General features: G+C 38.3%; 1 protein-coding gene across 2 annotated transcripts in view; it reads right to left on the minus strand.

Moving 5' to 3' along the window:
* Positions 1-26,985, minus strand: part of sipa1 (signal-induced proliferation-associated 1) — a 167,035-nt gene that overhangs the window by 96,750 nt on the left and 43,300 nt on the right. The window lies entirely within an intron of this gene.

A 26,985-nucleotide genomic window follows, 5' to 3' on the forward strand; every position in this document is an offset into this window, starting at 1 on the left:
AATAAAGTTTATTGTTAACTTGTAAAACACACCTGCCTATATTACATATCTTTGTCACGTCATTTTAAGTGTTTGATCACCACATTTGTGAGTGATCATTGCAAAAAAAAGTATTTCTATATAGTATATTCTGTTAATGTATATAGTGTATTATATGTACAGTAGCCTGCTGTAGTATAATATACTGTAGTATATGTGTACTGTACTATAATATACACATAAAGAATATCGGCCGATATATCGTTATCGGTGTTTTTTTACTCCCTAATATCTGTATCGGCATCGGCCCCAAAAAATGCATATCGGTCGGGCTCTAATTTCGACTACAAATATGACCCACTTTCAATAAAGATTAATGTTTCTACGGGTGAAATGCTCCTTTAAAAACAGACTTATAAGAAGGAATCAAATGTAAAACATTATGGTCCGAGTTGGACAGAGGGGGCTTTGACTTTACTACATATGCATTTTAAACACTGTCGTAACATTTGTCCAAAATTTTTGTTTTCCTGGTGTCACAGCGCACATATTGTTCAAAGCCAGCTAACACAATTTCTAGCTTGCAATGATTAAAATCACCCAGAAAGAAAATAGGGGGTCCAGGTGAGCGCTGAAGCTGCTCATGTGCGCACTCAGCGATGCACGCGGCCACTTTACCTGCGTTGCCGCTAGGTGGAATGTACACTACACATATGATGACACAACCAAACTCTCTTGGCAGATAGTAAGGTCTGAGTGACACACAGAGCAGTTCAATATCAGGGGTGCGTACCTTGTCTCTTACTAAGTGTTGTTTACACCATCTGTCGCATATGTACATACAAACTCAATAGAGCGATCTGCGCTTACCAACATATATCCATCAAGTTCAAGTGACGAGTCCAGAATTCCTTCATGCAGCCAGCTCTCTGTAAATACCATGAGATTAGACTCGCGGTATTCAAAGCAAGTCTTTGTAAGAGCACGGAGCTCGTCCATTTTAGGCGCCAGCGACCTCACGTTGCTCAGGATCACTGAGGGCAGCAGTGGTTTGCTAGCCCGTCGGCGAAGATGCATGTTTTTAAAACATTGCCTATTTAGTAGTAATAGCATCCTGGTAATGCAGTTATCAATACCAATATATATTAGCCTTCTATATTAAGGTCACTTTTGTAATGTCACAATTTATCAGTGTTTTACGTGTTTGCTAGATTTTCTATTGTAATCTTAATCATGTTACCTGTAATTGTTAAATTATTATTGCTGCTATACTATTTCAACAGCATTTGGGTATAAATTTAGGATTTAGGAATAGCAAGACCAAGGGAAGACCAAATTTTAAATGCTGCCCATAGGATGTGTAAGGCCCGGTGGTGGTGTTTTATTTTTAATAAAATAAATCTATTAACATATACATTGTAGTTGTGGTGCTTTTTAATTTTTGGATGAATGCGCCTAAATTTTTGCTGGTGCTCCTAACTCTTTAAAGTTGGGAGCACCAGTGCTACCAAATAAAAAAGTTAATTTTGAGCCCTGCAGTGATGTTATTAATTACATTTATATTATTATTCACTCTTTCAGACCCCTCTATTTATTACTTTGTATGCAAAGAGGGAGTGATTGTGATTATTATTATAAGGGTTTGTTCAGTGTAGTAGTGTTGTAGTAATGGTGTCAAAAACAGTTGTATAACAGTAGATAAAAATTGGTTCAGCATATCAGTTATCGAGCACATAAGCATCCAAATATTTGGTATCGGTTAAAAAAAAACAGTATCGGTTGATCTTTAGTATATACACTATAAAACACTTTGTACATTTGATATTTTAGATTTTATTGTACACTTTTTTTTATTAAACTACAAGCAAAACCCTGGAGAACCCAGGAAAATCCAAAAACCCATTTCTTCTATTGAACAAATTTGACCCCATGGGTTCTCCAGTAGGGTTGTGCCGATGGTGATGGTTGACTGACATCATGACTGACATCACGATGGAGAGACACCATCATGATGCCACGCCCCCACCCCACTCCGCTGCAAGTCGACATGCATTAACTCTCTTCTAAAGATTATATCTAAAATCTTTGCAGGAATTGCTCTATAAATTAAATTGAAAATATAACTAATGCATATATGCTATTTTAAATACTATAGTCTATGCCTGAGACGTGACGTGTGTTAGTCTGTGAAAATATCCTGTCAGGCATTTGATCTTGACATTTCTAGAATATCGTCTTTTTACATGTTGTACATTTAACTTAAAATATTTAAGAAAACAGCCCATGTTTATAATTTATTAGTAGCCTATTGTAGTGTCTCTGGAGATTGTGCTTAGGGCTGGGACGGTTGTAATTACCACTTGGTGGAGTCAACCAGCGGTCGGGAACTGTGCCCCGCGGTGGTGTGCACCTCACAAATTATGAAAAATATAAAGTACAATCTCGCCCAGTGAGATGTCTTCAGGTTCGTGTTAACACAAACAGCCAGCAGACGCAGAGTTAATGCGCTAATTTGCAAGGGAAGGCAACTGATATCAGTGATGACCCGCTGGCTTGGGGGTGGAACAATGAGGAAAGATATAGGCCGTTTCTCAATCTAAAGACTGTAGCCTCCAGAGGTCGAATTTGCAAGCTGCATACGTCATCAAGACTTATAACATTAACAATTATAAAGTTTGACTATTATGATTAAAAAACAAACAGATAATTCCGCGCCAACCCGCCGATCCGCGCAATGCAGTTTATTAACCATTTAGTTTCACTTCATCACGCACCTATTCATGTAAGAGGTTTCTGTTTAAAACATTTAATTCATTAATAATCTAGTATGTGTTCATTGTTCTGTCATAGTTTCTTCAAAATTAAGTTTTTTTTAATAAAAATATTTTCATTTTCACCATGACGTATACGCCCCGCCCCTTAGATTGCCCCGCTCCCAGTTAATCGAGTACTCGTTCTTCAGACCTATGGATTAATTGAAATGAAAAAATGACATAAATGCACATCCCTAAATCATACATTGTTGTAATATGCTTATGACTTGCAAATGTCTGAAAATAATAAACCAGGCTTGATGACATATACAGCAGCGACCCTTCGTCTGTTCTCTCTTGGTCACGAAAAAGTATCAATCTGCGCTACCAGTACACCATCAGAACGCGTTTTCAGTGCGGCTGGAAACATTATAACCCCAAAAAGGTTTCTCACTTGTTGTTTCATGAGTGGAAGTGCTACAATAAACACGCAGAAATGCGCCGATCTCCTATGTGCTCCGGGGCTCAGCTCGAGCAGCCACCGAAATTGCCAAGCACATAGTCCGCACAGTTGCTTCACGTGACTGCGCCGCTTCCCTCCTCTTCAAAGCATGTGGGCGCTTTAAAGCGCCTTTCGTTGGTAATTAACCTAAGCATTGCTTGACGCTGTGATGAGCACCCATCGGCGAATAAAGATTTTGGCACCTATAAACACGCACGTTTGTTAAGAAATGTATATCTGATCATCGTTTACATTTTTATATTTCAAAATATATGTATGCATGTTATGCATGTTGTGTTATGTATAAGACCTATATGCATCAATGTGCACGTGCGCATGTGCCCCCCCCCACACGCACAAACAAAATCAATCTATAACCACCGCACCACGTGGTGAATTTGTGCATTACCACCGCCATGGTAAAAAACTGCCACTGTCACAGCCCTAATTGTGCTCATTGTTACATAGCTATGTGGCAATTCTGCACTGAAGCGGCAGTTTAAGATAAAAACCCAGAATTCAGTGAACAGAAAGAACAAAAAAGCGGGAACAAAACTCCAACCGAAACACGGGATTTACATACACAGACCATGTTTAAATATTCTATTCCCCTTACCTACCCCATTTCCTAACCCCAACCATCACAGAAACCCTTCTCCTACTTCACATTTTCAAGAAACATAATTTTGTTTGATTTATAAGCTTGTTTCCTCATGGGGACATCAAAATGTCCCTCAAAAAGGTATTCCTATCTTTGTGGGGACAATTGGTCCCCAACATCATGATAATTACCAGGTACACACACACACACACACACACACACACACACACACACACACACACACACACACAAACACACCAGAGTTTGTGCTAGACTATTTTATTTGAAAATCCCGACATAGTCAATTATCTGTCATTTCATGTTTTAATGATAATAATTGTTTTCATTCACCTGTTCATTTCTAATCATGAACATAGTAGTATAATAATCGTTCAATAATCATAATTGATGTCAAATGTTAAATTAACCAAGGTTTTGATTTTAGGTTAAATTGCCCAGGGCTACGTACAGACCGCAAAGTGCGACACCTACTCCCCTTATGGCAGGACCTGGACGTCTTGGAATCTGTAAACAAGGCACTTCAGGACTTCACGTATGCCTTATCGAGTGAATGTTATGTGAGCATATCTTGTGTGAAACCTGCTCTGCATCTTCTGAACACCTCAGTGCTGGCTGAAGACGAAGCAGACACTGACCTGACCAAATCACTGAAATCAAACATTCTTAGCTACTGCAACAACAAATATGAAGGCATGCAGGACTTTCTAAACTTCACCATTTTCCTAGACCCAAGGTTCCGAGCACAATACATCTCTGAAGAAGAGACCCAGACCTTAAAGGAATGAGCCATCTCTGAGTTGATAGTGAAACTACAGAGTTTATTTACTGGTAAAAAAGAATTCACTGTAAAAAATTTCTAAAACATGTGCATTGTTTGTTTCAGGAAATTCACGGCCAGCAGTCTTTAGCCCAAAGCACTGCGGTGATGGAGAATGATAGCATGGATGTGGAAAGTCCACATGCCAAGTAGAAAACTCATTGACGAAACCACATCCACAGCAACAACAGCACCGTTGTCATCCACACTGGGTTCCTTAATACAGTTAAGAGAAGCAGTGGCCTCTGAACTCAATGTTTACATTTAAATGAAATGTGTAGACCATGGAGAGGATCCACTGAAAAGAGTGGAAGTTACAAAAAATAAACTTCCCTAGGCTATGCAAACTAGCACAGAAATATCTGGGCATACAAGCAACAAGCCAGGATCAGAGGGAGCTTTTAGCGCTAGTGGTAATTTTGTGTCAAATCATCACTTCTGTCTGAAACCAGAGGAAGTCGACATGCTTGTGTTTTTGGCAAAGAACCTCCAGGGCTTGACATTAACTTTTTGAGGAACTTAAGTAAATTTATGTTTCACTTGTCCATGCACAAAAGTCACTTGTCCGGGTAAAGATTTATAATATAATTTATTTTTGTGTTTTGCTAATCAGTGGCGGAGCCAGGGATTTTTTATAGGGGTGGCCAGGTTTTTATAGGGGTGGCCAGGCAGGGGCCAGCAGTTCCTCTAGGGTGGCACATAAAATCTCTATCATCCAACCTTTATATACTTTTTTAAGTATTATAGGTGCGTTAATCACAATGACGTATAACATAAAAAACTACAATACTTTAATTTTATTTAAATTAATTGAGATTAACATACAATTTATAGTCATAATTCAACCTCATGTTTTTTTAACTATTTATTTAAATAAAACTTTTGAAATTTAATTTGAAACCAGAATTTATATCTCCCATTGCTGAAAAAACTATAGTGACCAGAAAATTGTGTGAATTTTGTAGGCCACTGAAATGTATTTTACTAAGATTCATTTGGCTGCTTCTTACTCTTTCTGAAGAAGGATTCTATATCTGCTGCATTTCTCTTCATTTTTCCCATTTCAATGATTGTCTGACATAAAAACACTAAAGCAAAACATTAACATGTTTTAAAAAACATATTAGAGTAAATGTATCTGTTATATATAAAATCAATCTTAATCCTAGCATTTACGCTGTAATGTTTGTGTGGGATTTTTGAATATACAGTGACGAACTCTGTCAGATTCAAATCGTCTGTCGCGCGACACGCGCGCACACACACACACACAGGCGCGCTGGAAGAGAGATTCTCATTATAAAACAGATTCTTAAACAAGATGTTAAGCCCATTATGTGTTTTTACCGAAGTTTAGAAGAGAAAAAAATACAGACTTAAATCTGCTTATTTGATACACAGTGATGAAAATGCAGTTGAAGTGCCTGTCATTTATATTCACGCCGGAGCCTGAAGATATGGAAGGTATTTTTAGTCTTTTTTAAATTAATTAATTGATAAAATAAAAAAATTAAATCGCAAAATATGTCCCAAATTTGAATAATCAAATGCTAAAATAAAAATTACAACATTAAATTATTTCATTTTCATTTTCAACGTGATGAAGCATCATTCTGACCAAATTGAAAAAATAAAATTAAATTGATGATTTGACATTTCATTTTCCATATTATCTTGAGGCAAGACAGCCAATACAGGGCTCTAGACTAACTTGTTGCACTGGTGCGCCTAACATTTTTTCATAGGTGCACCAGCACAAAAGTTAGGTGCACCCTAATTTTTGAACGCATTGGATTTATAGTTCACCCAAAAATGAAAATTCTGTCATAATTTACTCACTCTCATGTTGTTACAAACCTGTATAAATGCCTTTGTTCTGGTGAACATACATGAAAATATTTTGAGGAATGTTTGTAACCAAACCATTTATGAGCCCCATTCACTTCCATAGAATTATTTTTCATACTATAGAAGTGAATGGGGCTCATGCTTGGTTTGGTTTTTAACATTCCTCAAAATATCTTGCTTCGTGTTTATCAGAACAAAGACATTTATACAGGTTTGTAACAAAATGAGGGAGAGTTAATGATGACAGAATTTTCATTTTTGGGTGAACTGTCCCTTTAACACAGCTAGTTTAGCGCCCATGGTGGTTTAATACAGAATATAAACATGTAGGCTGTTTTATTGTCATTCCATTTTCCTTATACTAGTCATGCACAGTCCTGTTTGATAACCCGCATCCGCGCGATTAAAATAACACTTGACCCGTTATCCGACATCAGCATCAATTTATTTCATACCTGCTCGTTTGACATAAAGACTGCGACCGGCCACACCGCAAATCGTGAAGTAAGTAGAAACCTTTAAAGATCTTCATGCAGAACATTGACAGAAATAAGCACAGGACTAATATATTAACTAAATATATTAACATTTAATGTGAAACTTTGTGAGGGTTGGCAGATTGACAGCTGAGCGGTCAGCAGTGTTTGAACACTCATACGCGCTGCGCTTCTATTTATACCTTATAAATTGATGATATGATTGCAGTGATTCCAAAGTGATGTCCAAAAAAACTCAAGTAGAATGTTAAATGTTTAAAGTTTAATGTCTCTTTCTCGCTGCCCTGCATAAACCCGCGCCTGTGATGGCATGATACGAGTGATGAGCTTGCATCCTGCATTACCTTAAATTACCTAAAATTATCATCGTCATACAAATAATAGTAAAACAACATTAAGAACTGTAATGGTGTACATGTAATGTAATGTAAAGCTACACTCACAATAATAACAAAACATTGTGCTTTTTTAAATAGGTAAAAAAAGTTTTTTTGTGCTGCATCGGATTAGGAGCACGTCACACAAAAATAAACTCATAGGCTACTTTTGAATTCGTTTTGTTAATTTGCTAATTATTTAAGTGAAACACATTTCATGTAGGCTTATTTATTTATTTATTTATTTTTTCACCAAAGAAAGCGTAATCATCATGTTCTATTCATTTTAATGCTTTGTGCGCATAAACTAAAGCCTTGGGGGGAATTATTTATAAATTAATCAACAATGCAAATCAAGGAATTAACTTATTTCTCTATTTAAGACAGTCTGGCAGGGCAGAAATAGCGATACAGCAAACACCGAAACGTTTATTAGATCTGGAAGTAAGATTATGAAGAAAACAGCGGTCCTGACTCCTGGCTTTTTCTATAAATTGGGCGCACGCGACATTGCTGTTAGGGGTTACGTTCAAATAATTTTCTTCAAAAGAATTATGCTCTGGCTCTGACTCGATTGTAAAAGGCTCATTACCTAATTCCGTCTTCGGGTTCGGACCAGGGCTGATGTGACGGGAGGTTAATGTCAGAGAGCATTGGTTATGATCTTTGGACGGATCAGGCCAGAGGTGTAAAGTAGCTGAAAGCCATACTTGAGTAAAAGTACAAATTCCTTACTGTAAAAATTACTCCACTACAAGTTAAAAGTCACCAATTTAAATAAAGTATTAAAGTAACCCAATTTAAAATGACTCAAGTATTTTTTCCTTGATTTTTATTTTATTTTTACTCGTACTGAATGTTGGCTCAAAGATGCACTACACTGTAAAACCAAACAGTAAAACTAACTTAAAATAGAAAGTACCTGGTACTCAAAATGTGCCAAAAAGTTTAGCTAACTATTATTTTTGAGTTCATTCAACATCTATCATAGATTTAAGTTAACAGTAAATCTTTTTTTGAGTTATTACAACTACACCAAAGGTAAAGAGTTTAGGGAACTTGAAAAGTAGATTCAACCATAATTAAATATTTTAAGTCAAAAGCCCTCTAGTGGCGTTTTTTACCAAAAAGTGACATCATCATTGAAAGGGCACTCAGACGTGTTTTAAACGGATGAATTTGCTCTTGGATGCAAATAATTACAAACTTTTGGTGGTTGTGATGAGTTCAATTTGCCAGGTAAGCTAAGAAAGAGTCTGTCACTCCAAATTTACTTCATTTTAAAGTTAAATCAACACCATTGGTTGAGGAGGTTCAGTTCCCAGCATGCTTTGCATGAGTCCGCAAAACAAGAGCATTTTTTGAAATTAAGTGATATTTATGTGGTTTTTAGTAAACAAAAAGACTCAGTAGTGTTAAACATTTATTTATCTTGGAGATTTAGAAAAGTTTTCTATTTTTTTAGTTTTGTGCTTACCATTGTTCAGAAATGTGTTGCTTTATCATATAAACAATACCTATGTGGAAGTTAGTACTGAGCTCAGTCTCAACACACTTTCACTGGTATCAAATTTTCATGAGTCACATGATATGTTTCTGTGATTTGTGAACAAAACTTGAATATTTTGAGTACTCTGAACTTGTCAGGTTTTACAGTGTTCTGTTAAGTTGTAAAATGTAGATATTTGAGTAAAGGAAACTTAAGAAAAACAAAGCAATCAGTTGCCACAAAATATATAAGTAAAACAACTACTACTTTTTAAGTTACATAAATTATATAATTTAATTTATATAAGACTTTATCTAAGTTTAGATAAATAAATTTTTTTGACTTGAATTGAAGTTGTCAGTACTCAAAACTTTTAAGTTGGCAAACTTAGAAAAATAGAGGCAATCAGTTGCCTCAAATTTTTTGAGTTAGTAGAACTTATCCGGGTTTACAGTGTAGTCCTCAACACAAAGAGACATTGTAGGTCAGTGAAAACTAAGAAAGTTTATTTATGAGGTTTTTTTCCTAATATAGAAAAGAAATCAAACACCTCAAAATTTTGACCTGGCAGAACAAACACAGATTAAACATTTAAACAAATTTAATTTAGTTTTAGTCATTTTTTGTCATTCTGAATTGATTTAGTTTTAGTCTAATTTTATTCAACTAAATGCCATGAGATTTTAGTCTAGAAATCTACATTAAATATAATTTAAACCCATTTAATTTTAGTCTAGTGTCATTGTGTACTTGAATGTGCCATGCTGAAAAATATATAGCCTAACTTTGTGATATAAATATATGGTAACACTTTACAATAAGGTTCATTAGTTAACATTAGTTAGCTACATTAGTTAACATGAACTAATAATGAACTACACTTATACAGCATTTATTCATCTTTGTTAATGTTAATTTCAACAATTACTAATACTTTATTTAAATCTTGTTAACATTTGATGTAAGCTTTAATTGTTTGTTCATGTTATTTCAGAGTGCATTAACTAAATTTTAGTTAATGCACTCTGAAATAACATGAACAAACAATTAAAGCTTACATTTTTATTAACTAACATTAACAAAGATGAATAAATAATGTAACAAATGTATTGCTCATGGTTTGTTCAAGTTGGTTAATACATTAACTACTGTTAACTAATGAACCTTATTGTAAAGTGTTACCAAATATTCTTATATAGGCCTATCCTAAAAAAGATATCATTTTAATATTAAAAAAATTCCAGTAAACTAAAAATACACTAACAGAAATATGATAATGCATATTAAAAATGTGAAGTTGTTCATTTGAAAGATTAATTGTAAACACATGTAGTACGTTACACCACTATCTCACATTAAGTGCACTACATTTCTTCCATCATGCATCCCTCTTTACAGTAAATACATTACAGCATACTTGATTAAATGTGAGGACAGTGAAATTGTACACTTATTATCAATCTTATAATGTACTAAAGTTACTCGGGCAATCAGTACAGGACCTCGCTGGTTTATTTTGGCTTATATAGTAAGTTATGTCAAGTTATGTAACTTACCAGCTCAGGTTAGCTGATAAAGTAGCATCAGAGTATATAAACATTTGTGCTTGCCTTTGAGTTGCGGGATGACCCTCCTGCGTTCGCGCATCACTTTTTTTTTGATTGTAGCATCACATGTTTAACAAAGGGTCCCTTGACTGAAGCAAATGTGATATGCATCCATATGTTTACTCTTTATCTCTTCTCTCAGACCAGACGCAAACTTTTCTCTACAGTTTATGACATACGCAGCACGCAGATGTCCCACTACGGTGGCTCAACGCAAGCCATTCAGCGTTTGACATCCAAGTACCGCGAGACCAGACTTCTCTATATGCATTTGATTCGCTCTCGCAGTACTTTGATTTCAAACGATTGGTCTGCGCAGCACCAAATGAAGTCCCTCAGTTGTGTGTGTGCGTGTAACCTCGCGACCACAGATTCTATCCATCATCACCCTCTGACACTTTCGTCTCGTTTTTATTTGACGAATAAACAATGTAGCGAGTAACTTTAAGTGTCATTTCAAATGTAGTGGAGTGAAGAGTACAAATACCCAATCAAAAATGTAATTGAGTAGAGAGTAAAAGTTTCCTATATTTTTGATACTCAGAACAAGTACAAAGAAGCCCAAAAAATACTTAAGTACAGTAACGAAGTACATTTACTCAAGTACTTTACACCTCTGGATCAGGCATTAACTTAACATTCTTAACAAAAAGTTATCAATCGTTATTTTTCTCTTCTCCTATCATCTGCGGCTACATCCACTCTGTTTATCTGATGGACCAAGGCTACTCACCTCTCTCTCTCTCTGACTGGAGCGCACACGCATTTTTAAACGTACACACACGCAGATCTGGACCATATTTTTCCCTCGAATGCCTGGTAGCACCGGTGCGACCTGATATTTTTTTAATAAATAAAAAGGCAAACTTGAAAAGGAATCTGTAAAAACATTTTTTAAAAGGCTTTTTATTCATGCCCAAGCAATAATAGGGACATAGGGCCCTATTTTAACGATCCGAAACGCAAGTGCGAAGCGCAACGCGCAAGTGAGTTTGTGGGCGGATCTTGGGCGCTGTTGCTATTTTTCCGGCATGAGAAATAACTCTTGCGACGGGCGCAAATCAATAAGGGGTTGGTCTTAAGTAGGTTCATTATTCATAGGTGTGGTTTGGGCGTAACGTCAAATAAACCAATCAGAACGCTATCCAACATTCCCTTTAAACGCAAGGGCGCAAGATCCATGGCGGGTTGCTATTATTATGACGGATTTACCAGGCGCACGCCAGGAGCGGTTCACAGCCGAGGAGACCCACGTTCTTGAAAGAGCAGTCAAAGACAGAGAAGTTATTTTGTATGGGGACAGGAGAAACCCGCCCAAATCAGCGTAGGTTAAACAGGCGTGAGAGGAAATAGCCACAGTCTCATCAGCTGGCATATCGTTGCGGCAAGCGCTACAATGATGTCAGGAGACGGGGGAATCCCAAACTTGCCAGCATAAATCGGGCACGCCGTGTAACGGGAGGTGGATCTGCCTCAGGACCTGACGCCAGCAGAGGACATCGCTGCGTCCACCCTCACCGCTGAAAGGGTTTGGGGGCTTTGAAATCGGACCCAAGAAACGCAAGCAAGGTCCAACCCCAAAGTACTCTTACAAATCAAGTTCACATACATAAAGGTTTCTTGTGAAAACATTTTAATTATTATTTACATAAAATAAACGTAATACAGCCACACAACAAACTTATTATTATTAACTTATGAAAATATTTTAATCGTTATTTGCATGATAATTTTTTAACGCAGCCACACAATAAATAAAAACTATCACCACAATGCTCACCACTATGATTCCCCTTATCTTGTGTATTAATATTTTTTTGTGTAACAATTTATGATTTGCAAAAATAACTGTTGCATCTGTGTAGATTAGATAAGCAAAGTGTATGCGCGTTGTGCACGCTATACATTATGGTCAAGCATGCGCCTTTAAAATAGCATAATGAACCACGCGCAATGCGCCCCTGACTTTAAACTTTTTTTTTCTGGTCAGTGGCGCAATTGTTTTTTGAAACTGCAAAATAGCATCAGGGATGGTTTACGCCGGAACACGCCTCTTTTTTTGCGCTGAACCGCCCAGGTAGCGCAAGTTCATTCCCTAGTTTGCCGACGTGCGTTTGTGGAGGGAAAAACCAGCTGTGCGCCGGTGCAAAATACGAATGATACATGCGTCACTGACAAAGTCAATTGCGCTGGGTGCAAGATAGGGCCCAAAATGAAAATGTAAAGTTTAGTTTTAATTTTATGTTCTGCTTTTTTGGCTTTCATTTTCTTTTTCATTTTCGTGTTCATTTTTATTTTCAACTTGTATGCAAATTCAATGTTAATCAGTGGGTGGGGCTTACTTGCTTAAAAAAAGGGGATTGGCTGAAGCAGTATTGCCAACTCAGCGACTGTGTTGCCAACTTAGCGACCTTATTGCTACATCTAGCGACTTTTAGACCCATTTAGCCAAACTTAGCAACTGTTTGGATGAATCTTAGCTTCACATCTGTACAGATAGGCTTCTGTGTCGATTGTACTGGCCAACGAGTGCCAGGTGTCGCTGTCCCGGTGAAATTTGCGTCTACCCTTGGCGCTGTGCATGGCGCTTTGCAGTGAGCAACATTTAGACCGTACAAGATGATGCGTGGATGAGATTTGCGTACATTGTTTACATTTCAAAGGAGGAACAAACACTAAAAAGTGTCTGGTCCGCTGTTATGTATGTGCGTATTTTCACACATCTGATCCGGTGAGGCGTCAGTTCAATGAATTGCAGACATACACAAACAGTCACTTACTTTTAAATGAACATTATCAGTGCTGTCTGTACTACCCCGCAAGTATCACCCCTATGTGAGTCTTTCAGGGTCTACTCTGTGCACTGCACTGGACACAACATATGCTGCAGTTCTGACCATAGCTGAAGCGTGAAAGACGAGCTACGCACATAAATGCGGCGCGGTGTTGTCACGGCCGCAACCTTCTTAACTCTTTCTTCGCCATTGACGAGATATCTCGTCAATCAAGAGAAAACGCTTCCCTGCCAATGACGAGATTTTCCGTCTTTCCGCAATACCGCTATTATCCACCAGGTGGCGCCCTTCCGCAACTTTTTAAACCCAGAAGTATTGCCCTATGGCAAGCGGCTGCATGTTTGTGTCTGTTTTAAAGATCGCTCTGAATGGGATCTCTATGAAAAGTCCGTCACTAGCGCTAAAATGGATTTATCTCTGCTTTTTGCTCAAAATGTGGTGTTTTTGCAGAAACCTACCCATATTCAAAAGCTGATTACAAAAGAACCACTGAAGGTAGGATGAAACATTTTTTTTTTTTTGAAAGCAGAGGGTCTGTACTTTCATTTGGTATATTGTATGTTTATATATTTAAAGAAGAACATTTTCTGGAAGGCATTAAACTTTGGTGAAAATCATAAAAAAACGCTGTGGCTGGCTGGCAACTTTTTTTTTAAATGCTGGCGGTGAAAGAGTTAAACGTGAAGCGTGTCATGCCCAAGTGCTGTGATTTCTTGAACGGTATAAACTCACTCCCTGGTTTTAAACCCCTGCGCGAATAACAACATCTCTGCAAGGAAATGTCAGAGCCATGTGCATTAGCGTTCAGCTGCAAGGAGTCCGAGTCACGTGCATTACAAGCTTTCTCGCGCAAGGAGAAGCAGGCACTGTGCATTGGTGATAATAATAGCGAGCACTTACTGACTAGTTATTTGGTTGAATGCTGTGTTTATATCTGGGGCTTCTGTAACCAAATTTCTCCAGCTCGGGATAAAAGTCTTATTCTCTTCTTGATTATGTAAAAGGACAGCTGAAATTGAAAGCATTGATGGGAGTATCCTTAAGTTTTGCGGAGCCTTTTACGAGTGATGCAATAGGCTATTTCGTTTTGTTTCCGCTTTGAAAAATCTAATCAAACATACTAACAATAATAACATTAAATAATATTTATTTTTGATCTTTTAAGTTTAATATGAATTATGGAACAGTTTTTGTCATTGTTTGTAACGCATTTTTTTGTACAATAAATTATTCAACACTCTTAAGAAAAATGGTTCTGAAACGACGGTAAAGGTTTTATATAGAACCATAGCTTACTGAAGAACCCCTTTTTTGCTGAAATGGTTCTTTGTCTTGGCAAAAGGGTTCTTCAGTTCCCGCCTTTCTTGATTTTAAATTTAGTCAGTTATTTTCAAGCTGCCTCCTGATTATTTTCACCTGTAAAAGCACTGAATCATCAGTCCTGCTGAACCGCCTGCAGACTAACAACACAAACAGTTAAGAGAGTAAAATAATCATCATTTACTGTTAAAAACATTTTTTTAAACTAAAGTTTTGTGTGTTCTTATTGTAATTTATTTATTTTATAACAGGTCAACTTTATACTGTAAGCTTCATTCCCTTTATAACAGGTAAGCTTCATACTGTTTTAAATAATATTTTTAAGGGACTTAGGATAATGATTTGTTAAAGTGTTATACAGTTAATACATGTATATTGTACATTAAGTTTATTAAACTTAATATCAAAAGAATGTGGTACAACATGTGTTTAGGGTTTTTTATTGATATTTCAGAGTTTCGTATGTGAGGTAATCTTTCTTATGCTGGGAGTGAAGGCAGTGCGTATGACCGCTTGATATGAGACACACATCCTGTTTTTAAAGGTGATGTATGCATGTTTTTCAATGCTGACATTAAAATTATAGTTATTTAATGTTAAAACATTTTGAAAATGGAAGTTTTGTGTGTTCTTATTGTACTTTATTTCTTTTATAACAGGCAAACTTTCTACTGTAAGCTTAATTCCCTTTTTAGCAGGTAAGCGTCCTACTGTTTTAAATTATACATGAATATCAGCTGACGTCACTCACTTGTCTACCGCCATTTTGAGGACCTGAAGTGGTCGCAAAAGAACTAGAAGCTATGCCTTCAATATGCTGTGAGCATCAAAATCGCTATTTTAACAACACTAAGAAGGCTCAACACAACATGATATTTTGCTCAAAGTATCGCCTGTGTCACTACACTTGAACTTGAGCATTGAGAACATTGTTTGTGAACACAGAGTTAACTAAAAAGAAGGTTAAGAACAACTGACTTTGGATGATTTGTCGTCCGCTCGCCGCCTTCTTCCCAGTCAAGATGTATCGATCTCCAATTGCGACGTAAGGAGGGAGGAGAGTAAAGATTGATATCTCCTAAAGCATAGTTCCATAAAAATGCACGGATAATTCTTTGTTTTGTCGCAAGTGAAAAACAATATTGACCTTCTACAGGGTTTCTGCAGGGTTTAGTCAGTCAAATTTAAGACTTTTTAAGACCTTTTTATGACCATTATGATTTAAATTTATGACCTAGACGAATCACGAAAAATAACATAAAAATTCCTTTCAAAAGTGTTTTTTTTTACTTTCATTGAAACTAGTAATAAGTTTTATTAGTAAAGGTTCCACTTTCTTAAGAATAACAAATTGAAGGCTCCCTTTTCTTAAGCATCAAGAACACAGGAACAACACTTAAAGCAACACTATGTAGTTTTTTTACCTTTAAATAATGTCTCTAAAATTATTTCGGTGATAGAACAACTTTTAACTGGACAAATTGTACTGTTGCTGCAACCTGAGCAGCCTCCTAGCTGCTACAAGCACACTCTGAAAGTGGCGGTGGAGGGTAGGAAACACAGCCCCGCCCCTCCCCCTGCCTGCAGAAGAGTGTCTGATACCAGGCACTGTTGCCCTTTTCAACCACATGGGGGAGCTGTAAGTCATTTTTACATAGAAACTACATAGTGTTGCTTTAACAATTGTGTGTGGCACTGGATACGAGACAATCGGAATCCCGTGCTGTACTTGGACCGGGTAGTGACGGAGCCGAACAAAACTGACTGATCGCCTGCACCCGCTGCAGACCTTTTACAGCAACTTTATGCTTTTCTGACTTTGAATGCGAACGTAAGGCTTTTATGCTAAGGTGACCAGATTTTTTAAATGAAAACCAGGGATATTTCCTAGTTAAATGGTCAAAATATCATTAAAATCTCATTTGTTGTTACCTATAAATAAAAAAATGGGGACAAAACGTTTTTGAAAGTTTTCTTCTTTTTATTGTTGTGGGTTCACTGCAAAAAATGACTTACTTCTTACTTAATAGTATTTTTGTCTTGTTTTCAGTACAAATATCTTAAAATTCTTAAATAAAGATGCATTTTCTTTATAAGCAAAATCCCCTAAGAAAAATCTAGCTTTAAGACAAAAAACATTTTTTTGCTTAAAACATGCAAAAATCTTTTTCTTGATTTTTTTTCTTGCATTAAGTAATGGAAGATTTTTTTTCCCTGCTTTAAGCACAAATTTAATATTTTTGTCTAAAAATGTAACTTATTTTGCCCATCAAGAAAATGCATCTTGACTTAAGAATTTTTTGATATTTGTATTGAAAACAAGAGGAAAAATACTAATAAGAAGGTCATTTTTTTGCAGTGTTTCTAATTCAATTAATTGTAATTTCTGCAGCCTAAATCTAATTGTTTTCCTTTTTTTATACAAGAGACATACCTCATCAAAAATGACTTCTAAGGTACTAATTCAGTTCACTTCATTGGTTTATTACTTTAATTTAACATGCGTAGTTAGTACCTTAACCCCCGATAACTTTAACTGTTTTCATATCTTATGATGACTTGATTGATGATAATGACGCTCTCTCATGTGTCTCGTAGTAAATTCTTCATCGCGAAATCAGTGGCGTGCGCAAGTAATCAGTAGCTCGCGGCCCCCTCTGCTGGTGAAGATAATCATTACATGATTGCTTCGGTCTGGTGCTACAAACACTACATGTTGATCGGGTTTTCAGTGTATTTGCTTGTTGTTTTGGACGTGCTGAAACGGGGACATATCCAGGGACAGAACACCAAAAAAACTTATTTTATGCCTAAACTAGACAGCTGCAGCGCCTTCTTACACAGTGTGCAATAGGCTTGATACCGATTGTTTGCTACGAGCTTGAGCCAACTACTAAACGCACCGTCTTCGGGATAGCTGGTTTAATGTACACTTTCCCATTGTGATAGACCCGGAGATTTCAGTTAAACTAAGCTGACCCTCGAGAGTTTGCGGCTCGCGCGGGACCGCGGGTTTCTGAAGTACTTCCGACAAGTCTGTTTGCTGCACTGACGCATGGACCTTGTAGTCCTGGAACGCTGTGATTATCCCACCCAGATTCCTCAGACAGAACTACAACAGGCAAAACGAGTGAATGCCGCCGCCAGCGCATTTTTGTGGGGAAAGGCAACAATGAATGAACGAGTATATAAATTTAAGACGTGGCTAAATGTAATTTATGACCTTATATGGAAAATCTGGATGTTTTTATGACTTTTTATGGCCTTAAATTTTCATTATTAAATTTAAGACGTTTTATGACTTTTTATGACTCCGCGGAAACCCTGTTCTCGGATTTCAGCACATGTATTGCACGATTATCACACTTTGTGCTTAAAATCCGGTTTGTGACATCACGCTGAACAGATCGTGCATCGTAGCTCCGGCGAGTTCATCATCAAAAATCCTTCTAAAATCCTTTTTTTTACCATCTTATTCCTATTTATATAATATAACTTATTAGTTTTACATAGGAATACTTTACCGTGACGATTATTGAGCAGTACTACCACGTGAAACTATTTATCACTAAATGTTAGCATATAGCCCGCTAGCATCCACATCCACAAACGGTGGAGGCTGAAGCTAGCATTTTCCGATCTAATGGCGGATTCATCTGATATATGCTTTTCTGACCTGTCCTCACCTGAGCGGGAAGCTGTGGAGGAGTTGTTTCCCGGATTGAGCAGATCCAACGCGAGGTACAGCGCCCACTTCACCCTGCCTTCCGACGTCCACAAGCGATCGAGGCGCGCAACAAACGAGCATTCCACGCGATGCAGCTTCACGGACCGTGAACGACATGAAAGCGATCAGGAAGCTGTGGAGGAACCGCTGCCCGGCCTTCGCAGATTCAGCAAGCCCCACATCACCCTGGCCCCAGAAGTTCGCAGGCGACCGAGGCGTGTCACAACCGAACACCCCACGCGATGCCGCTCCGGGGACCGCGTTCGGGTAAACGAAGACGCCATTGCCCAGCATGAAAGCGGTAAGACTCCGCTTGTTATTGTAACATGTACTACTTGCCACATGTATAGTTTAGCTTCTGCTGTTAGCATAGAGGGGTTTACATGCACTAAGTGTATTGAAGTATTAAGGTTAACTGAGAAGGTTGCTGAACTAGAATCGCGCATCCAAACGCTAGTTGACGATAGCAAAACCGCTAATGTTACTGTTGCAAATAATCTATCGAGCGAAAAGACTAATGGCTCGGTTCCGACATCAGATGCTGATGTAAATATTACAAATACTGTATCGAGCGCGCATAGTGTTTATCAAAATACACATGGCTCGGTTCCGACATCAGAGTCAAGTCGGCGGTCAAACTGGGTGACTGTCAGGCGGCATAGTCATATAAGGCGTCCTTCTAAGACCCATAACGTAACGACAATTTCTAACAGATTCGATCCCCTAAGGAGTACACCAGCTGAAACACCTTTTAAAAGTGCCCTGGTCATTGGAGATTCTATACTCAGGAACACTAACATTGAGGCACCAAACACCATAGTCGACTGTATACCGGGAGCCAGAACGTCTGACATTAGATCCAAACTTAAAGTGCTGGCTAATGCTAAGCGGAAGTTTTCTAAGATTGTTATTCACGCCGGCACGAATGACACCAGGCTCCGCCAGTCGGAAATCACCGAAGATAATATTAAGGAGATGTGTGAAATTGCAAAAACAATGTCAGAGAATGTAATATGCTCTGGTCCCCTCCCCGCCTACCGGGGAGATGAAACACATAGTAGATTAGTGTCTCTCAATGGATGGATGTCAAAGTGGTGCCCTCAGCATAACGTAGGGTTTATAGACAATTGGAAGCATTTCTGGGGAAGACCATTCCTCCTAACCCGAGATGGCCTTCATCCGTCATCGGAAGGAAGTGCTATACTCACTAGAAATCTGATCAATAGTCTTAATTCTGATATAGTCTGACTATCCAGGGCCCAGGTCAGGAAACAGACGGATCAGCTTAACCGTCCATCTGTTAACTGCCGTGATATGTCAAGACCACTTCTAACCCAGCACTTCGAGTCAATCTTACCGAAATATCAGCACATTTCAACTGTATCTGTTCCCCGAACAAATAAATACAGGGCACCGCTTGTTACATCAGGTACAAATCTGATTAATATAAAATTAGAAAACAATACATTAACAGATAAATCTCGAATGTTAAAATTCGGCCTTCTTAACATTAGATCGCTTACCAATAAAGAACCTATTGTCAATGAAATAATTACAGACCAAAACTTAGATGTACTCTGTTTAACAGAAACCTGGCTAAAAGCAGACGACTACATTAGTTTAAATGAATCCACCCCACAAGACTATTATTATAAACACGAACCTCGATTAAAGGGGAGAGGGGGTGGTGTAGCTACAATATACAACACAATTTTTAAAGTAAACCAAAAATCTGAGCTAAAATTTAAATCATTTGAAGTAATGTTGTTAAATATGGAAATAACTGATCGTAACCGCAAACAGCTTTCTTTTGCCTTAGCGACAATCTATAGACCACCGGGCCACCATGCAGATTTCCTTAATGAAATAGCAGATTTCCTATCTGAGCTTGTAGTCACTGTAGATAAAGCTCTTATTGTTGGTGATTTTAATGTCCATGTGGATAACACAAAAGACGCATTAGGACGTGCGTTTATAGATGTTCTAAATTCTCTCAATATTAGACAAAACGTGACAGGGCCAACGCATACTCGTAAGCACACATTAGACTTAATTCTGTCACTCGGACTCAATATTAATGACGTCGAAATATCACCTCAGAGTGATGCAGTTTCTGACCATTACCTTGTGTCATACACTGTACTTCTAGATAGGATCACTCAATCCACAACATGCTACTGACTAGCCAGAACAATAATTTCCACCACTAAAGATAGCTTTATTAGCACTCTTCCAGACCTGTCCCAAATGAAACATGTAGCAGATAACTGTGACGATCTAGATATTGTAATAGAAAACCTAAACAATGTCTGTTCTAACACATTGGATGCCGTTGCTCCCATTCGAAAAAAGAGATTCAAAGAAAAACCGCCAGCTCCATGGTATGACCATCACACCGCAGCCCTTAAAAAGGCAGCTAGAAAAATGGAAAGAAATTATAGAAGCACAAAGTTAGAAGTATGGCGCGCAGCATGGAAACAGAGTGTTAAACACTACAGACAGGCTATTAAAACCACCAGATCTACATATCTTAGCAAGCTTATAAATGAGAATCATAATAACCCTCGTTTCCTCTTTAGCACAGTTGCGAAACTGACTAGAAACAAAGAACAAACAGAAACCAATAGTAAACTTCAACACAATAGTAACGACTTCATGAACTTCTTTTCTAACAAAATTTCGGCTATTAGGGAAAACATCGTAGCTACCCAGGCAGCCACCACTCTACCCATTAGTTCACTTAACACTAGACTACCATACGAACATCTTGATTCATTTAAACCCAGTGTTTCCCATACATAGGCTCTACTTGGGCGCTGCGCCCAGGTAAATTGCGACCCGCCCAAGTAAAAAAAATCACTTTACGAATTTCCGTATTTCTGAACTCGACTGGATGACCCGTGTTTTGGAGAGAGAGAGAGAGAGAGAGAGAGCGCGCGAGAGAGAGCGCGCGAGAGAGAGAGCGCGAGAGAGAGGTGGGGGTCGGGTGACCGTGAAGATGATGCACGCGTCATAAACTCATCATCCAGCGCGGCAAACTGGATCAACTGCAGCAGCACATACGGAGCAGCCAGGGAACACACTGCGACCAAAATGGTCGCATATGCTTATGTGCATATGTGTTTATAGCATCTAAGTTGGCTTCATTTTGCGTACAAGCACGTTGTGTCTCTCCGGTTGAGTGTCCGTTCACGTGCTCTCTGTTTCTCAATGAATTGGGCGCGAAGCGAAGCAACCTCAGTGTCACATTGTATCCTTTCATGTTTCTGAACTTGAGCAGAGTTTTACCATTAGAGGTCTTTCTTCACTGAGGACGCGGGACCCGTACGGTTCCGGGTTTATATTTTAAATGGTCAGATGGGTCCGGGTCGGTCCCAGTTCATTACTTCGGGTCCCAAGTCTGATTAATATTGTGTGTAAAACCCGAGTCGATCGGAGAACGGCCGTGAGCGCTACCGCGCTAAAGCTCGAGTGCTGTTTTAGCGTGCCTCCGGTTTCTATGGCGATAGCAACTGGCTCTTGTCACGACCACGCGCCGCTTCATTTTCTTTATCCCATTTTTTAATAGTCTTACTATTAATAGACAATATCTTTACTAAAATCTAAACAGTTTGCACAGAGATTGTAGCAAAAAGCAGTGCTAATACTGAATGAGCAAAGCTCTAGCTGACTCAGGATATAAAAAACGCAAAGCTGTAATGTAAAGTCTGTCATCGGGACAGCACAGCAAGTAGACTTTTAAATCTGAAATAATTAGTGGATTAAGCTTTTTTAAATCGGCAAAAGAGAAATAGAAAGCAGTAAAAGTGCCTATCTTATAGAAGTTATTACCATTATAACATCAGTCACATTTATAATCTATAGACCTGCACTGTCTATATAGGCTATAGTATACATAGTATTGTATATAATTGAGTTTGATAAAAGGGGTCATCAAATTGCTTCATATATCAGTGCAAAAATGATGTCATTTTAGCTGATGTTTTGTATGCTTTATTTTGTTGTGTCACACATTATTAGTTCTTTGTTACATGTATAGTAGACCATTTTTTGTCGGTGGATAATAATGATTGCCCTTTTCACCAGCTACCACCACAAGTAAATTTCAGATCTGTGGGAAACACTGAAACCTACTACAATAGATGAGCTCTCTAAACTAGTCACATCATCCAAATCATCGTCCTGTATATTAGACCCCGTTCCCACAAAACTACTTAAAGAAGAATTCCCTGTAGTGTCAACCCCGGTTCTAAATATCTTTAACTCATCGCTAGAAATAGGATACGTTCCAACAGCTTTCAAACTAGCAGTTATTAAACCGCTGATTAAAAAAACACAGCTTGACCAAGGAGAACTTAATAACTTTAGACCAATCTCAAATCTCCCTTTTCTTTCGAAAATATTAAAAAAGGTAGTGGCAAGCCAGTTGCGCACATTCTTGACAAATAATAGTACATATGAAAAGTTCCAATCAGGATTCAGGCCCCACCATAGCACAGAGACAGCGTTGCTTAGAGTTACAAATGACCTCCTATTAACATCCGATCGTGGTGAAATCTCAATTCTTATATTACTAGACCTTAGTGCAGCCTTTGACACAATAAATCACAGAATCTTACTCAATAGACTAGAAAACTATGTTGGTATCAGTGGTCAGGCGCTAGCCTGGTTTAGGTCATATCTAACCAATCGCTATCACTTTGTTTATGTAAATGAGGAAGAGTCATATCACTCCCTGGTTAAATACGGTGTACCGCAGGGATCAGTTTTAGGTCCTATCCTGTTCTCGTTACACATGTTACCCCTAGGAGACATTATCAGGAAAAATAACATAAGTTTTCACTGCTATGCGGATGATACCCAACTTTACATCTCCTCGCATCCCAGCAAAACACACACGTTTTCTAAGCTAAAAGACTGCATTAGCAATGTTAGTGACTGGATGGCACATAACTTTCTTAAGCTCAACTCCAATAAGACAGAGGTACTTATTATTGAACCAAATCGCTATAAACATAATATGTCAGATTACAAATTGCACATAGATGGCTGTACTGTGGTGCCATCTTCCACGGTTAGGAACTTAGGTGTGATGTTCGACAGCAACTTATCCTTTGATAGTCATATCGCCAACGTCTGCCGCACAGCATTCTTCCATCTTAGAAATATCTCAAAAATACGCCATATACTGTCTACATCTGACGCAGAGAAGCTTATTCATGCTTTTATGACCTCTAGAATAGACTATTGTAACTCGCTACTCGGGGGATGCCATTCAAATCAGGTAACAAGCTTCAGCTAGTTCAAAACGCTTCTGCAAGGGTACTTACTCGATCTAAGAAGTATGACCACATAAGCCCAATTCTGGCATCTTTACACTGGCTACCAGTTAAATATCGCATCCAATTTAAAATATCACTAATCACCTACAAAGCTTTAAATGGCTTAGCCCCCTCATATCTTAGAGAATTACTATCAGAATACAATCCATCACGCACACTACGGTCGCAAAATTCTGGCCTATTGATTATCCCTAGACTATCAAAAGTGTCTAAAAGTGGAAGATCCTTTTCCTACTTAGCCCCTAAGCTCTGGAATGATTTACCAACCGATGTCCGAGAATCAGACACAGTCGATCATTTTAAATCTAGACTTAAAACTTTTCTCTTCAACAAAGCATTCGCATAATTTGTCTAGTAAAGGTTCTTAACTCGCAATAGTTATTTTCACGGAACAAAGCACTCACGGTCATAACACAGACCAACCAAATAAATAAATAAAAACCTTTTCTGCATGAACACTTAGAATGAATTGCATTAAATAGTTTGCCACCGTTTGCCACTGAACCTGCATTAACGACGACAATGGGGCTTCCGGCCTTAGTCAAGCGGTTTGGCACGTATGGTTGGGTTACGATTTTGGTGCTTTCGTGTGTCTTGTGAATAGTATGCCATACAGACCCGTTTGCCACTGAACCTGCATTAACGACAACAGTGGGGCCTCCAGCCTTAGTCAAACGGGTTGGTATGTATGGTCGGGCTGCGTTTTTCGCGCTTTCGTGTGTCTTGTGAATAGTATGCCATACATACCCGTTTGCCACTGAACCTGCATTAACGACGTCAGTGGGGCCTCCAGCCTTAGTCAAACGGGTTGGCACGTATGGTCGGGTTGCGATTTTGGCGCTATCGTAAGTCTTATGAATAGTATGCCATACAGACCCGTTTGCCACTGAACCTGCATTAACGACGAAAGTGGGGCCTCCAGCCTTAGTCAAACGGGTTGGTATGTATGGTCGGGTTGCGTTTTTCGCGCTTTCGTGTGTCTTGTGAATAGTATGCCATACAGACCCGTTTGCCACTGAACCTGCATTAACGACGACAGTGGGGCTTCCGGCCTTAGTCAAACGGGTTAGCACGTATGGTCGGGTTGCGATGTTTTTGGCGTTTTCTCCTGGTCCTGTAAATGGTATACAATATAGACCCGTTTGCCACTGAACCTGCATTAACGACGACAGTGGGGCTTTAGGCCTTAGTCAAATGGGGCGTCAGGTTTCATTTTCTCTTAAAGATCGGAAGGTGACCCTTATTTACCATATATACCCTCGCATTGGGCCCCCAATTTGCTAAATCCTCAACTGTGGATAATATAGTTATGCCGCAATAGTTAGTCTGTCTGGAACTAAGCTGAGTTAAACCACATCACTGTGTGACACTTCAATACATATGAACGGCCGCTACGCTAATACGATTTTGTTTTTCTCTCCCTGTCTCGTCCTCGACCCGAGGACAACGAGACAAACAGACCCAGTCCCGGTAGATGTGAAAGTCGGCACACCTCTGATCTACTGGCCGTCCTTCAACGTCATGCCCAGCTGATGCCTGACCAACGATCACCGGCAGAACCGCTTAATCTCCGCTAAATCTCCTTATCCGTTCTCCCAAGGGTTTTTCCCTCCTAGGACTTATTTTTCCTCGGATAAAAGCCCCGGGGTTTTTTTTCTCCTAGGGGGTTTTTCACCCCGGGGAGGCAGCCTTTTTGGGCTTTACCTAGCTTCCTCTTCTATACGTTGCTTTAGTAATACGTGCACTTATAATATTGAGTCATAGCCGCAGCAAATTTAACTGCTCATGCTATCATGTATTTTGTTGTGCTATCTGTCGTTTTTCTGTGCTTTTCACTGCTTCTATTTATGTAAAGCTGCTTTGAAACAATTGACTTTTGTGAAAAGCGCTATATAAATAAAATTGAATTGAATTGAATTGTAACTGTATGTGTATGCATATGAGAATGACTGACGCCTCACCGGATCAGATGTGTAAAAATTTTGCACATACATAACAGCGGACCAGCCCCTTTTAATGTTTGTTCCTCCTTTGAAATGTAATCAATGTATGCGAATCTCATCCACGCGTCAGCTTGTACAGTCTTAATGTTGCTTACTGCCCAGCTCCATGCACAGAGGGTAGACGCACATTTCACCGGGACAGCGACACCCGGCACTCGTGGTCCAGCACAATCGACACAGTAGCCTATCTGTACAGATGTGAAGCTAAGATTCATCCAAACAGTCGCTAAGTTTGGCTAAATGGGTCTATGAGTCGCTGAGTTGGCAACACTGCTTCAGCCAATCCCCTTTTTTAAGCAAGAAAGCCCCACCCACTGATTAACATTGAATTTGCATACAAGTTGAAAATAAAATGAACACGAAAATGAAAACCAAAAAAACAGAACATAAAATTAAAACTAAACTTTACATTTTAATTTTGTCCCTATTATTGCTTGGGCATGAAAAAAAAGCCTTTTAAAATGTTTTTACAGATTCCTTTTCAAGTTTGCCTTTTTTAATATTGGCTGTCTTGCCTTAAGATAATATGGAAAATGAAATGTCAAGTCATCAATTTAATTTTATTTTTCAATTTGGCCAGAATGATGCTTCATCAAGTTGAAAATTAAATAATTTAATTTAATGTTTTAATTTATATTTAAGCATTTAATTTTCAAATTTGGGACAAAAATTTTTTAGTTTATCATTTAATTAATTAATTTAAAAAAAGACCAAAAATACCTTCCATATGAAGAAACATCACTCTCCACTCCTGTTTTTTTTTTTGCCTAGTTTCAATGACTTCCAGTTGCAGCTGCCGAAAAGGCTCTGTCGTTAACGGCACATAACGTTAAGTAACATGCCATTTTATTTTGTTTGAAATTTAACTTGTCCAGTCGGACAACTAATTTTCTCTTACACTTGGTCCTACAAAAAATCCACTCGTCCTGGACAACCGAACAAGCCTGAATGTCGAGCCCTGACCTTTAATGTGATAAGTTTAACTGTTTAGAAAGAGGATTTGGAAGTAACAGTTGGTCATTTAAAAAAAAAGATTTAGTGGTTTGAGCTTGATTAAGTGAACAACAATTTTACAGAGTATATGTTACATCCTGAGTAAATGTCCCTGTTTGTTTGGACAAAATGTTTAAAATCGTATTTTTGTGAAAATGTGTATGTTAGTTGTTTTATTTAATTTAGCCTATAGTTTTATCATATAGCCTATAGATCATTTTAGCTGATGTTTTGTATGCTTTATTTTAGCAGGTTGAAAATTATTAACAGTAAGTATGAAAGTTGCGTTTTCAGACATGCTGAATTAGCCGTTT

This window comes from Paramisgurnus dabryanus, chromosome 2 (genome assembly GCF_030506205.2).
Source record: "Paramisgurnus dabryanus chromosome 2, PD_genome_1.1, whole genome shotgun sequence".
Lineage (NCBI taxonomy): Eukaryota > Metazoa > Chordata > Actinopteri > Cypriniformes > Cobitidae > Paramisgurnus > Paramisgurnus dabryanus.